The sequence below is a fragment of the Theobroma cacao genome, chromosome 2, assembly GCF_000208745.1.
Source record: "Theobroma cacao cultivar B97-61/B2 chromosome 2, Criollo_cocoa_genome_V2, whole genome shotgun sequence".
In the NCBI taxonomy this organism is placed as follows: Eukaryota; Viridiplantae; Streptophyta; class Magnoliopsida; order Malvales; family Malvaceae; genus Theobroma; species Theobroma cacao.
In genome coordinates this window covers 9,779,090-9,795,980 of record NC_030851.1, presented here as the reverse complement: position 1 = coordinate 9,795,980, position 16,891 = coordinate 9,779,090, and the positions used below count along the sequence as shown (strand labels likewise).

The 16,891-nt window shown below is 31.5% G+C and overlaps 1 pseudogene; it reads right to left on the bottom strand.

The window, feature by feature from the left end:
* LOC18608613 overlaps window positions 1-16,602 on the bottom strand; it is a 30,204-nt pseudogene extending 13,602 nt beyond the window's left edge.

Below are 16,891 nucleotides of genomic sequence, written 5' to 3'. Positions count from 1 at the left end.
AATAATAATAATAATAAAATAAATAAATGATAATATTAAAAAATCATAATACAAATATAAAAATTATAAAAAGTAAAAATAAATTATGAAGAAGAATAAAGAAATAAAAAAATATAATAATAAAAAGAAATAGAAATAATAAATAAATAATAAAATATATATTTTTTGAGTAATTTCACTTAAAAGGGGTAAAGAGTTGCCACTTTTAGGTAGGTCACTTAAATTTGGAGTTCGAGACGGATTTTCATCGAAGCGTCGGGCTAAATCCGAACTCTATACTCTAATACCCATTAATTCAAATAATTATTTAAAAAAAATATATAAAATGAAATAATAAATAATAAATAATAAATAAATAATAAAAAGATAAAATAATAATAAAATAGCAAATAACATGCATTAAAGAAAAAATTTTAATAATAAACACGTAAACAAGGCAATAAATCACCTTGAACTATTAAACACATTATCACATGAATTTTAACTAACTAAATCAATAAATGCGATCATATAGACATCAACATTTTATCCTGTCATAGCACGCCACATTTATCTTGCAAATGGTGTTGAGATTCCGATGATGGGATTTCTCTGAGGAGCTTATAGAGACGAGTTCTTCCGGGGATATCTCTAGGTGAGAAAAATTTCGAGACTTCACCAAAGCGTTGGGATGGTTTTCGAATGATTTTCCAATAAAAGATTACCGACCCCATTATTTAAAATAAACAAGTCATGACATCATTTTACGCTTGCATCATATGCATACGTAAAACCAAATAAAAGACTCAGTCAGCCAATTTAATAAAAAATTTAGTTAATAAGTAGGGATTAAATCAAAAGTAGGCTATAATAGGATAACTTAAGATTAAATGGTACCGTTCGTGAAACGGGCGCCACGGAGGTGCTAACCCTTCTCCGTGCGTAACCGTACTCCCGAACCCATCTCTAAAAACGCGGATCAGTTCTCGTTCTTTCGACAGACCTAAAATTAATTTAGTACTTTGTCGATTAGAATCGGGTTAATAGGTGACCAATCACACCTAGATAAAAAAAGATTGGTGGTGACTCCTAACCAACATTTTATTTTCGCCGACGTCTAGTGGTCGGGTTTCCGGACCCGCACGTTACGATAGGAGGTTATCACCTCACGAGAGCGTAGCTACTAAACTCCCTCCTAATAAAAGACAAAGCCTGGGTAAAAGGCTTATGAATGAATGCAACAAGTGTCGTGTGTGTGAAGGAACGTACCAACGTTTGACGGACAATCTCATATTTCCCTATCCTAAATTCCCTACAATTTAAAAAAAAATAATAAAATAATGATCATAAAACAATTAATGCACAAAACCATAGTGCATAAAACAAATGCTCAAATTTAAAGGAAACACTACATTATTTAGGGCTTTAGGATAACCTATGATCAATTATGGCTTGACTCTCTTTCCTCCTTAGCGGAGTCGCCAATCTGTCGTAACGTGAAGGTCCGGGAACCCGATCGTTAGATGTGGTTAACTTAGGGAATCACCACCAATCTTTTTACTACCTAGGTGTGATTGGCCACCTAATAAATTTGTTCTGTTCAACAAAATCCTAAATTAATTTTAGGTCCGTTGAAAGAATAAGAACTAGTCTACGATTTTTAGAGATTGGTTCGGGAGTGCGGTTTCGCACTGAGAAGGGTTAGCATCTCCGTGGCACCCGTTCCACGAATAGTACCACTTAATCTTTAGTTATCCTATTGTAGCCTACCCTTGAATTTATTCCTATATTTCATTAATCCTTGATTGTTAATTAATTTTTGCTATATTAGTTGATTGAGTCTTTTATTCGGTTTCACGGATGCACATGATACAATTATAAATTGATATTATGATTTGTTCAATTTTAAATGATGAGGTCGGTAATCTTTTATCGAAAAACTATTTGTAGTCTATCCCAATGTTTTGTTGAAGTCTCGAAGTTTTTCTCACCTAAAAATATCCCAGGAAGTACTCGTCTTTACAAGCTTTTCGAGGAAATCCCATCATTGAAATTTCTACCCCATTAACAAAATAAACGTGGCATGCTATGACAGGATAAAATGATGATATCTACGTGAATGCGTTTATTAATTTAGTTGGTTCATTATCCATGCAATAATATGTTTAATAATTTAGGGTGATTTATTACCTTGTTCATATATTTATTATTGTTTATTATTATTTTTAATTATTTATTATTTTTAGAGCTTTCTATTTAAATCTATATTCTTTAATTAACATTATGGATTAATATATTTCACTTAACTATATATTTTATCAAATAAACAATTAATTAATTTTTAAAAATTGAATTAACTTATTTAGTGATGTTTGTTTAAGCTAATTAACTAACTACACTAATTTAGATTTAAATGCAACATTATGTAAATTTATTTTTTCAAATATATATTATTTTTTTACAACGATTATTTGAGTTAATGGGTTTTGGAGTATAGAATTCGGATTTATCTCGACGCTTCGGTGAAAATTCATCTCGAACATTATGAAAATTTATTTTTTCTAATATTTATTTTTTTTTAACAATAATTATTTGAGTTAACGGGTATTAGAGTATAGAATTCGGATTTATCCCGACGTTTCGATGAAAATTCTTCTCGAACTCCGCACCTAATAAACCCACCTAAAGGAGGCAACTCTTTACCCTTTTTAAATGGAATTCTATAATCGGATTACTCAAAATAATTATTTTATTTTTTATAATAATTATGTTTACATCATGTATTTTTATTTACTATACTTACGAGTATCTAAATATATTTATAATATAAATATTTCTTCCTTTTTTTATCCTATCATTCTCGTTCACTTATTATTATTATTATTATTATTATTTGGTTGATTTTTTTGTTTGTTTTGATTTTCTAACACTAAAATAAATATTCATATTATGTATATATATATATTTTTTTCTCCTAGAAAAATAAATACATTTTAATTAAACAAAATGGGTTAGACCCAATATCAACTAAAACAAATCCAAACAAAAGAGAAAAATTATACCTTATTGGACTGAGGTTGGCCCAGTTTCGCAAGCCCACAGAAGTTCTATGCTCGCTGCACCCTAAAGCAAACCGTTTGGTGCCTGTTTGTGCATTCCAAGCGGCACCCTAAACGACATCGTTTAGCACGTAACTGTGCTTGGGCATATAGGCCCTCTTTTTTTTCCTTTCTTTTTTCTTTTTTGGTCTCTTTTCACTTTCTCTCTCTGCCCATTCCTCTTCTCTCTTTCTACAATTTTTTTCTTTCCTTCCTTATCTTTCTCTTCCTCTCCTTTCTCTTTCTCTTTCTTCTTTCTTCTTCCCTTTCTCTCCTTTCTCTTTCTCTTTCTTCTTTCTTCTTCCCTTCTTTCTTTTTCTCTTCTTCCCTTTTCTCCCTTGTCGTCAGCCTTTCTTTCAACTGGCTCTTTTTCTTCCTTCTCTCTCTTTCTTCTTCACTCTTTCTCTTTCTTCTTTTCTCTTTTTCTTTATCTTTTTTTCTTCGTCGGCATCCTCCATTCTCTCTCTTTTTTTTTCTCTCTTTCTTTTTCTCTTCCTTTTTCTTTCTTTCTCTTCTCTTCTTCTTTGCCGCCAATCAACCATTTCTCTCTCTCAAACTCCCAAAAGCCACACCCCCAACTCACCTTCCCTATCGCCAACCCATTGACAACTTTCAGATCTGGCTTTCTTTTTTTTTATTTCTTTTTGGCCTTTTTTTTGTTTTTGTTTGGTTGTAATTTTTTATTTTTCTTGGATAGTGGCTAGGGTAGTCTGTTGGTAGTTTAGGATTTTTTCTATTTTTCTTTTTTGAGTTCTTTATTGTTGGATTTGGTTTGAAGAAGATGAGATTTTTAGTTGTTGTTGTTGTTGGATATGATTTTTTTTTTTACCGTTGCTCGTATGCCTTCAGTCTCATATGCCAAATCATGTCTAGATATTTTCAAAATTGAGGTTTTTGATGGCAAAAAATTCAAAACATGGCAAGAAAAGATTTTTTCAATCCTTGATGTTCATAGGTTAGCTTTTGCACTAATTGATTCCAAGCTAGATGATGTCAAAATGCTGGAACCATGGCTGCACGCAAAATACGTATGCGGGCATACGTATCATTAGCACATTTTCTAATGAACTGTTTGATGTATACAGTCCCTACAAATAAGCAAAGCAAATATGAGAATCAATTATTACCAAATATATTGATGAAGATGTTGGCAAATAGAAGTTTGTGATTTGCAACTTCTATCACTGAAAGATGACAGATGACAAGGACATCAAGAGTCAGATCAATGAATACCACAAGTTGGTGGATGATTTGATGATTGAAAAAATCAACTTGCAAGAAGAGTTCGTTATTGGGGTGCGAAATGAGAAGCTGCTAGAAACCTGTAATGGCTATAAGCAACAATTGAAGCACAAGGAAAAACAATTGTCACTTGCAGACTTGATTGTGCACATCATCATTGAAGACACAACCTGAAGGGAGATTAAGGTCTCCAAAGCTAAGGAAGTTGCGACTAAAGCCAATCTAGTACAAGGTAGAACCCAACGTCAACAAAGGTACCCTCATAAACCTAATTACAAACCCAAAGCTCCTCATCCTACCTTCAAAAAGAAGGGTAGTTATTTTGTTTGTGGAAAGCTAGGGCATCATGCAGCACAATGTAGAAAAAGAGCAAAGGAAAATGACAAACCTGCTAATCTAAGAGTCAACTTAGTCAAAGCAGATGAATCTAATGATGTAATTACTACGGTCATTTCACAAGTAAATATGGTGACTAGTGTTAAGGAATGGGTGGTATACTTAAGTGCTACCAGGCATATTTGTGCAAACAGAAATGCCTTTACCTCTTATACTCTAGTAGGGGAAGGAGAAGAGATAATATACCTTGGTGATTCTCGAGCTGCTCAAGTTCTTGGTAAAAGGGAAGTCCTTCTCAAGCTCACATCTAGTAAGACCTTAACTTCAAAAAATGTTCTTCATATTCCCAATATAAGGGCAAACCTAGTGTCTATGGCCTTATTAAGCAAGGTTAGGGTGAAAGTGTCATTCGAATCTGACAAGATCGTAATAAAAATAATAATGTATTTATGGGTAAGGGTTATTGCAATCAGGGACTCTTTGTACTTAACATTTCCAATGTTCTTAATGAAAATGCTAATTCTTCTACTTACATGATTGACTCTATTGATTTATGGTGTGATAGACTAGGACATGTTAGCATTCCTTATATTAAGAAAATGCAATCACTAGGTTTAATTTCTAGTATTAAAAATAGATGCTTAAATAAATACGAAATATGTGCTGAAACGAAATCAACTAAGAAAACTTGTATTTCAGTAAATAGAGAACCTAAATTATTAAGTTTAATTTATACTAACTTAGGAGATCTAAAACAAACTATGACTAAAGGTGGTAAGCAATACTATGTTACATTTATTAACAATTATTCTAAATTTACTAAAGTTTTTTTACTTAGGCATAAAGATAAAGCTTTTAACATGTTTATTAAATATAAAGCTGAGTTAGAAAATCAACTAAATAAATAGAAAATCAACTCTTTATATAAAGCTGAGTTAGATTAGATAGAAGGGATGAATATATACTGATTAATGATATTTATGAAAAAAAAAAGAATAATTCATGAAATTACTCCTCCATATTCTCCTAAATCAAATGGTGTAGCTGAAAGGAAAAATAAAACATTAAAAGAAATGATGAACTCTATGCTTGTTAGTTTTAATGCACATACAAATTTGTGGGATGAAGATTTATTATCTGCATGTCATATTCAAAATAGAATTCCTTATAAGAAAACTGATAGGACACCTTATGAATTATGGAAAGGCTATTCTTCTAACTTAAAATATTTAAAATTGTGGTGGTGTCTTGCTAAGATAATGCTTCTTGACTTTAAGAAGAAAAAAATTAGTTCTAAGACATCTGACTGCATGTTTATTGGTTATACTAAACATAGTGCTACATATAGATTTCTTGTATTAAAAAGTGATGTTCTTGATTATAATGCAATTGTTTAAACAAAGAATGTTGAATTTTTTGAGCATATTCTTCCATTGAGAATTGATACAATTTCTCATACACGTTTTAATAAAAATAATTTTGAAATACAAAATGATGATTCGAGAAGGAGTAAAAGACCAACGAAAGAAACATTCTTTTGGTAACGATTTTTATACTTATCTTTTAATTTATGCTGATGCAATTTCTTCTAAAGAAAGTTCATTTTGGAAAGAAGCTACACAAAATGAGTTGATTCGATTTTACAAAATCAAACTTGTTGATTAGCCACTTGGAGCCAAACCAATTGGTTGCAAATGGATTTTTAAAAGAAAATTTAATCTTGATGGTTCTATTGATAAATACAAAGCTAGATTAGTTGCAAAGGGTTTTACTCAAAAACAAAATATTGACTATTTTGATACTTTTGCTTCAAGAATATGAATTTCATCTATTCATGTTTTATTTACCTTAGCGTCAGTTTACAAACTTATTGTTCATCAAATGGATGTTAAAATCACTTTTTTAAATAGTGATTTAGAAGAAGAAATTTATATGGCACAACTTGAGGGATGTATTTTTCCTGGCCAAGAAAACAAAGTTCATAAATTGACTAAATCATTATATGGCTTGAAACAAGCACCAAAACAATGGTATCAGAAATTTGATCAAGTTTTTGTTAGTAATGGATTTTCTACTGTTGGAGTTGATAAATGTGTATATACAAAAACTGTTGATAGTGAATGTGTGATTATTAGCTTTTATGTTGATGATATGCTTATTTTTGATACATGCATTGATGTAGTCAATAAAACAAAATGTTTCTTGGCTTCTAAATTTGATATGAAAGATTTGGGATAAGCCAATGTTATTTGGGTATTAAAATTATAAGATGTGATAGTGACTTAATGCTAACACAAGAGCATTATGTTGAGAGTCTACTGAAAAGGTTTGGACATTTTAATGTCACACTTGTGGGTACTGCTTATGATAGTAATATCCAATTAAAGAAAAATAGAAGTAATAGTGTAGCTTAGTCTAAGTATGCACAAATTATTGGGAGTTTGATACATTTGATGAATTATACTCAACCTGATATAGCTTATGATGTGTGTAGATTGAGTATATATATACAAAGTTCCAATTAAAATCATTATATTGCCTTGAACAAAGAGATGAAATATTTGAAAGGTACCATAAACTATGATATTTTATATAATAATTTTTTTGTTGTATTAGAAGAGTACAGTTATGCTAACTGGATCTTAGATTCAAATGAGACAAAATCCATAAGTGGTTATGTATTCACCCATGGTGGGGGTGTTATAATTTGAAAATTAGCCAAACAAACAATAATTGCTAAGTCTACAATGGAGTCAGAATTTGTATCTTCAAAGTTAGCTGGCAATAAAACTGAGTGATCGAGAAACCTCTTAGCAGATATTCCGTTGAGAATGAAACCAACACCTTTAGTGTCTATGCATTGTGATTGTCAAGCTGCAATAGCCATTGCAAAGAATAAAACTTTCAATGGTAAAAATAGATATATTCGTTTGAGACATAATGTAGTAAAGCAGCTGCTTAGAGATGGAATTATATCCATTAATTATGTGAAGTCAAAGCTAAATTTGGCCAATCATCTGATTAAACCTTTAGGAAGAAAATTGATTAATGATACATCGAGGAGAATGAGACTTAAGCCAATTGAGGAAATCAACAAATAATAGTAACCCAACCTATGTGATTGGAGATCCTATGAATTAGGTTTATATGGGTAATAACAAATTATTTGTTGATAAATTAATGCATTATTAAAATTATTGACCCTCTTATGGTGCGTGAATAGTGCAAAACTACAATGCAAGAGAGGTTAAATTAAATTCTTAATGAATTTCATATCTCTTATGGGTAGTGATTAAACTGCAATATACACTTGATGGAATCAACTTATATAAGCGTGGAGTGAGGCCACTCTTATGAGAATTGTGGCAAATTCTCTAGAACGCTTATGTATAACTAGGCACGCGCATGGCTTTTTTGCACAAAACCCCGTTGAACTGCAGAAATTGTGAGGGTGTAATATGATTGATAAAAACTATATTTCACATAAAAATTTTTTTGTTCATATAAGTTATAAACTTCACCAAAATTGAGTGATTTATGTTTCATTCTCTGTAAGGTTGGTTTATAACTTGAAAAGCACCAATCATAATGCATTACACTCAAACAAAATTTGACCTAGCAAAAACTTCTTATAAAACCTTATGAAATATGTGGGGAATTGTTAGAAAAATAGTGTACTTCATGAGGTTCAAACATCTCACATGCTAAGGCACATAAAGGTGTGAGTGCTTTAAGTAAGCAAACCCACTATGGGCTTGTTGTAAAGGAGAAAAAGGACTCGCGGACACGAGATTTGGCTAGGCCTTGAGAAAATTCAGATTCTCCCCTTGCGTGCAAGTATACATGTGGGCTAGGACTAAGTGAATTTTTGTACCTTGGCTTTAATTTTTTTTTTAAACTTTATCATCCTTTGATTGAATCAGACTCAAACTTTACCATGCTAACTAAGTTTTCCTAAGTCTCTTGATTTGCAGCAACATCTGCCTGACTAAGTATATATACTAACCAAGTTTTTCTCAACTCCCTGACTAATTATACATGCGGATGTAATGTGATTGTATTGTAATCTTACATTGCATTGGTTTCCAAAATTAATGCAATCAGATTCATTGCACTCTTCAATGTTATTAAAAACATTTTTACTCTTCAACTTTATTACTTTACTAAAAATATTTTGTAATATTGTAATTTATTTTTTTATATAGATTTTGAGGGATGTTTCTTTGTTACTCTCAACAGTCATTCTCTGTTAGATGGTGGATGGTGATTGTTAATAAAATTTATATTACCTTTTAAAGGAAAAAGAAATTAAAATGATATATATATATAGGAAATTATATTAAGAAATGAAAATAAAATATATAAGATTATAATAAGAAATGAAAATAAAATTATGACATTAAAAATATATTTAAGAGATGATATTATATAAAAATTAACAATAAAAAAATAAAAGTATATTAAACTTGCATTTTAATAAATAGGAGTAATTATAAAAATTGATATTACATTCCCAACAAAATATTTATAAACCAAATGCTGCAATGTTATCTTTTTTTATATTTAATCATTATTTTGCTTATATACCCAATACTGCAATATTATTTTCCTTACAATCACATACCTATAATCACATTGTATTGTAAGGTATCAAATGCCACTTTAGTAACAGTGTTAAATTTTTACCAAAAAATAATAAAACCCTTATAAGTTTTACTAAAATGCAATAAAACCTTTATATTTAAAAATGCTCAAAGTGCCCCATAAGTCATTGTAATTTAGAGTTTTTGTCAATTTAGCCCCTTTACCAATATTTGATCAATTTAATTTTTATACTTTGAGATTTTGTGAAATCGAGCACTTCATCCTAACACCACCCAAATTGATCATTAATGATGCTAATGTGGCACTAACATGTCAAACTACGTTGAAGTGGTGTTGACATGCTGATGTGGCAACAATGATGCGGCATGTCTAAATTTTTTTTGAAATTTTTTTTCACATCAATTTTTTGATGCTATATCATAAAGACTAAATTAAATAAAAATATAAAATACGAGGATTAAATTGAACAAATTGTAAAGTACAAAGATTAAATTAAATAAAAATATATCATATAAGGACTAAATTGAATACTTTTATCAAGTTTTATTTAGCATTACGTTTTTACCAAAAATGTACTTTTACACATGAGAGATTATTCTTCAGTAATTAAAAACTATTAACTTTCTTTTTGTATAAAAAAAATTACAAATTAATTCCATTTTTTAAGGCTAATAAATATTTTTATTTCACTGAAAAATATTCTCATTTCATTGGAGTAATCCAAATTCATCCAATCCAAAAACCCAAGTTAACAAAAAGCCTTTAGTTCGACAACAACCATTAAGATACCAAATAACAAAATGTACATCACCCAATCAAAATACTTCCAACCTTTGCCAAAACAAAAATCTAGAACAAAAATCAATTAAAATGATAGCCATTGTACAAAATCCACTTTTACGAAAAAAAAAAAGCCCATCCAGATATACGTAATAAAGATAAAACACGGCAAAAGAGACCTATGTTCCAACATGACAACAAGCTAAGATTTTCAGATCAAAAATAAAAATAGAGTAAAGATGAAAAGGAGATAAACAAAATATATGAAAATAAAAAAAAACAAAAAAAGAGATAAACATGAAAAAAATAAAGATAGGTTTGCATTAATCCTAATCCTAGGTGAACTTAAAAATCTAAAATAGATTGAATCAAAACTCAAGAAACAAATTCAAGAAAAAATATAACAAATTGGGTATAAATATATCCAAGCAACAACACCAAAAACACACGAAAAAAAGAAAAAACTTAAAGATCGACAGAAGAGAGAATTGTTTTTGAGTTCTTGGGTTCTTGGGTTTTTAATTTTTTTTCTAGATCTAGGAGAATTTGTTTAGTTTCTAAAGAAATGATTAAAGGGACGAGGGTACTAAAAAGAGTTTTTTTGGTAAAATTCCATCACCGACGAACGACGTCTGGCAACGACAGATGATAGTTGGCATGACAGTGCAGAGGTTTTTCGATGGTTGGGTTCTGGGAAAAGAGAAATTTTTTTCTTTGAGAGAGAAGAAGTCAGAAATAAAGGGGAAGAAGGGAAGGGAATTAAGCTTTTATACTAGAAGCGAAACGACGCCATTTGCGTCAACTAAGGAACAGTTTTGTGGACTAGATCTAATTGATCTGACCGATGTGAACCCATTTGGGTGAGCTTGACCCATTAGTCTGGTTTTTTTCTTTTTGGTTTTTTTAGCTCAACTAGGAGAATTTTTTTTTATTTTTTTTAAAATTAGTTTAATTGATATTTTTCAGCATTTTGATTAAAGCGTTTTCTTAATTTAATAACCTTTGAACTAATTTTTTTTTATGATTTTGATTTTGATTTTTGTTTTTGTTGGTCATTTGGAAATTAGGAATATTATATAAATTTATGAAAATTCTCTAACGATGAAATCTCAAGAATGTTAAAGAGATGGCTTTTTATGAATTTTTAAGTGAAAAAAATCTTTCAAAATTATGCTACAAGAGTTTGAAGATTTTGGAGAATTTTTAATACTAAGAATTTACATAAATTTTTAAATAAAATAAAATAAATAAAAATATAAAATTAAATAAATAAAATTTTCAATGATGAAATCTCAAGAATGTAAAAAAATAGGTGGTTTCTTGAGAATTTCTAGGTAAAAAATTTTTTCAAAATGATGTCATATAAGAGTTTAGAGATTTTGAAAAATTTTCAATACAAAGAATCGTTAGTTATTTATTTCGCAAAGCTAAGAAATTATGAAAAAAAAGGTAAGGGATATAAAATTGAATATTGAACTAGAAAGATTATTGATTTATTTCAAAAAGCTTTTTTTTTTTTGTGAATATGCAAATTTTATGTGCTAAATGCCAGGTTAAATCAACTTGGGCTTTATGAGTACGTGAAGATAAAAATAAAGAAAGCTAACTAAAACCCTAATTCTATAAATATCCAATTTGAGGAGATGGAATCCTAATCCCAGCTGCATAGCCCAAGGCGGAACTGCTTTCTGGAACAGGTTGCAAATCCTTTAATATGTCCAAACCAAGATCGAGTTTGTTAATCCCAAAAGGATATTGTTTGAAAGTTTCAAGAATTCACACTAGTCCATAATAAAAGTGTCCTAGTAGAATCTCTTTCACACTGGTTCTTAACAAAATTGTCCGAATGTTTCAAGGCACTGACTGAATTCATCAAAATCTGAAATTCCACCCAAATGTGATAAGAATCAGATTTGAATTGAGATCCTCCCAACCGTGTCCTTTTCCATCACGCCAAATGAAGCCCAATTATTTGAAAACTCAACCTTCTAAGATTTCAGGTCAAGAACATCTCTTTACACAAATTCCTCCTAACAAATCATCCTAACCGAACCCGACTTCTATACGCCATAAAACTCTACAAGATCAAACTCCCTTATAACACCTTTTTTGGCTAATTCGTCAGCTTCATGATTGAATTCCCTTGAAATATGTGTTACCTTCTAAGAGCTAATACATTTTTGTAACCACTCAATTTGTAGCATGTACTGCCTGAAAGTTCATGGTGCTTTCACAACATTACATGTCCGTGTCATCGCATTAAAGGAATCGCTTTCAATCCATAATTTAAGTTGAAAATTTTTTAAATACCTAAAAAATAATGAGAAAGTTTTTCGAATGGCTAAGACCTCTGCATGGTTAGCATCACAAACACCAATTTGCTTTGAAAATTTAATTATGATTTTATTCTGAACATTTTGTAAAACTCCTCCAATGCCTGCCTTTCTTGGATTACTAGCCGATGCTCCATCAACATTTAACTCATCCTGTTTGAAGTTTTGAAAATTTTAATTCTTTCCTAACTTTGTCTAACTTCTGAACAAAACAAATTTCCGTGGATTTCTGAAAACATCTTCCACGGAAATTATCAACTCTGGCTATTTAACTTTACTCTAGGCCGCAATTCAAAGCTTAATCAAGTCATAAACTTATCTAATATCTCAAGTTTTTCCATTAAAAACAATATCATTTTGAAATAGCCAAATTGACCAGGTTATAAAATAAAACGCTAATAACCAAAATTTTCTTCTATCATCCTTCATCCCAATAGCCCTCCATGCAAGAAAAGATTTTTTTGGACAGCATGATGAAACCTAGATAAGACCCCAATATGAAAACCAGATGTTCCACAACCTCCAAGTTCCATGGCAAGAAAAGAAAAGATGAGAAATAGTTTGTGGTTCTTTGTTGCATATGACACAATTTGCTTGATCAATAGTAATTAAATTTCTTTTCACTAACTCCATTTTAACTGTAATTTTTTCCATATCAATTATCAAATGAAAATTTCAACTCTATATGGAGCATACCCAAGAGATGTTCTTTTTCAAAGTTCATCACATTCGGAGTAAAAATTGCTAATAATTTTACAAAATGACTTGGAAAAAAACATACCACTAGGTATTACTTTCCGTATGATTCCATCCTTGAAACCCTCACCCAATGTTTGTTCCCTCAAATAGCTCCATAAATGTGTCCACTGCTCAAATTCCCATCCAAAAAGTTTCCTTTTGAGTTTGATTTGCTATTGCCAGCCTTTATCTGTCCATTAACCATACTCACATAATTTTCCTTCTTTGTTCAATGCTAATGCAAATTATCTTGGGAGTTTTGCTTTCAGGATCAAGTCTTCTAACCATGCATCATACCAAAATGAGATTGATGACCCATCACCTACAACAACTCCCAAGTTAGCTTTAACCTGTAAAAAAAACTTATCAGTAGGCAACAGAAGAGCAATAATGTTTTTCTAGATTTTAGAACATTTACAAGTTGTAGTAGCTTTAGGTAACAGGGCACGTGGATTGTAGTCATTCTTTGCAGCCACCAAACGTCTTTATAACCCTTTTTTCTTTTTCTCATATCTCCATAACCATTTTGTTAAATGTCCCTTGTTCTTCCCTTCCAACGCCATTGCCCCTTTCCTCCCTAGGCCGACACACTTTCCCATATGGAATGTAATGAATTCCTTTATTGTGATTAACTCCCTCCCATAAAAATATATCTAATCCCTTTAAGCATTTGAAAGAGAGACATAACGAAAATGGTTAAGCTCTTAATAACTAAATTTAACAAAGTGACCCTACCACCTCTAGATAAAAAATTGGATTCCATCCTTCCAATTTCATTTTAACTTTATCGAGAAGAGGTTTCCAAATCTTAAGAAAGGATAAACACGGCCCTAAAGTTAAAACTAAATATGTTGTTTGAAAGTTTCCAACGTTATGGTGAATTTTTTCTACCCAGAACTCCAAATTATCTTTTTTCAATTCAACGCCAAACAATAAACTTTTATGAGAATTTATTTTCAACCCAGACATGAGGTGAAAACATCTTAACACTCTCTTCAAATTAGAAAGTTCCTTAACAAAAGGCCTACAAATAACAATGCGTCATCTACAAAGTCCCTTATTGTGATCTGCTTCCTTGTTGCCTTAATCATCATACAACTAAGTATCTCTGCAACCATATTGAATAGGAAAGATGACAATGGACATCCTTATCTCAAACCTGTTTGTAATTTTATAGTATTAGTTGGAGCACCATTAACCAAGATTGACACTAAAGTAGTATTCACACACTCCATCTTACACCACCTCCCACCAAATCTCATATTCACCATAACAAGTTCTTGCAATTCCTAACTTACACTATCATAAGCCTTTTAAAATCAACTTTGAACTGTAAGCCACCTTTTCTATTCTTTTTCATCAAGTCCACCATTTTGTTCGCACTTAAAACTGAATCAAGCAATTGGCTTCTTGATATAAAAGCAAATTTGATGATCTCTAACTACCTCGCCTATCACCTTCTTCAATCGATTTGCTAAAAGCTTAGCAATTATTTTATACATACTACCTATAAGGCTAATGGGTTGATAATCATCAAATTGACTAGGATTCTTCCTCTTAGGAATCAGTGTTTAAAAGCATTCATTAACACCATGACCCAACTTTCTTGAATAATAAAAGTAAGTGATGAAAGGCATTACCTCCTTCTTCACCACTATCTATTGAGTTTTGAAGAAATTAAAATTAAACACATTCAAGCCCGGACCTTTGTTACCATCACAATCTTTAATCACCTCTCATACTTCAGATTCAAGGAAGGGAACCTCCAAATATAACATTGATTGATCCTTCAATCGATTTATATCAAGATCTAGGTTCGCCACCTTCACTTTCTTCTTTGCAGAAAATTGCTTTAAAAAATGTTTAGCCATTTCTTTTTTTTATCAACACTAGATCTTCTAAAATCGCACCACCCATATCATATGCAAACATCCCACATTATTAAGACGCCTCATTGCAGAAGCCATTGCATGAAAATAAGTAGTGTTTTTGTCTCCCTTAGAAATCCACTTAGATTGAGATTGTTGCTTCCATTTCTTTTCCTCAACCCTATAAAGTTGCCATAATTCAAATCTTCTTTGCATTGCTATAATTATCCTTGCCAAATCGAACACATCGTTTTGCCATTCTTTTAACTCTTGTATTTCAGATTCTAAAGCTTCTATTCTACAAGTAACAATACCATATCTCTTCAAGCTCCATTCTTTAATTATTGGTTTAAGATTTTTGAGTCCCCACCACAAACCACGCCTTTTTGAGCTCCCCAATGTTACATTCCCCCAATTTTTTTTATCAACTCATGAAAATACCATCATCAAACCAATAATTAAAAGTACGACACTAATTTGGCCCCTAATCATGCCTCTGATTGCACAAAATCACTGGATTATGATCAGAAAAGTGAAATAGCTAAACACATGGCAATTCAACCAATGAGCATTAATCAAGAATCTGCCCAGTTTACAAAACGTAACAACCTCCCTGTGGCTACTCTAAGTATAATTACCACCCACCAAAGGAAGATCAACCAAACTCAGATTCATAATAAATTCATTAAAAACACTAGTAAAACGAGAAACATCAAACTTGCCCACCTTTTCCTCTTCATTTCTAACAATATTAAAGCCCCGCCCCCCACCACACCACCAAGCATTACGAGAATTTATTTCCTGAGTTAAAGTAGCCTATAACAAAGTTCATTCATTCTGTCATTAGGGGTATAAATTTTCAAAAAACCACATTTATTAGATTATCCTTGAATAATACCCGTAACAAGAATAAAGTGCTTATTCTGTACCTTTTCCTCATGAAAAAATTCCTCTCCAAATAGTCATTAGCCCTCCCAACTACCCCTCTGAATGGACACTAGCAACCTTAATACAATCTCTGAGCCAAATTGATTCATGCAAATTCTAGGAAGAATTTTTTAATTTTGTTTCCTGCAAAAAAAATATCAGGAATTTCTGACTTAATCAACCTCCTGATAGCTCTTCTCTTTTCTCCCGTACACATCTCTCTAACATTCCATGTAATTATTATCATCATAAAAAAAAACTCACAATCAAACCTAATACTATCATTAATTCGAAGGATTTTGTTCCTCCTTCTCCAAAGCTACCACTCAATTCAACAAATCCTCCTTAGTATTAGTGAATTCAATCAATACCTAGTCTTTCTTTAACAGACCACACAACCTCTGCCTCCTCTTGTATAGTATCACTTGCTACGTCATTCCTGTCCTCCATTTGAGATTTAACAACTCCCTCGACCATTCTAGAATTGCTACGTAGCACCCTCCCACCATCCGTCGGTTTACTCCGATTCTCAAAATTTTTCCTACCCTTCCTTCTTTTACTGCTGCTAATATCTCCATCACGTTCCCCATACTCCTTACAACCCCCACACTCCTTAGTAGCCACAAAAGACCGGTCATCATTATCCAATCTAGCTCGCCGACCCCAGACGACATTTTCTTCTTCAAAGACAACCATTTCTCCTTGGGAGAACTCGTCATAAATATGACCCGGACTTTAATAGATTAATTTGAATTCTTCTGCAGATGAGATAAGCTGACTTCGATCCACTGCTAAAGGTGTAATTTCTAGAGTTTTATGCGAAGAGCCAGACCTCCGTTGGGCAATCCCAATAGGACTCTCATGCCCTCCCCCTATTGGGTTTAATTCCTGAGTAATGCTGTTTGGATCAGAATACATTAAGGACAAGGTTTTGCTGCCCTCAAAATAATTCAATTTCTTCTCATTCACTGGACTTAAACTCGAT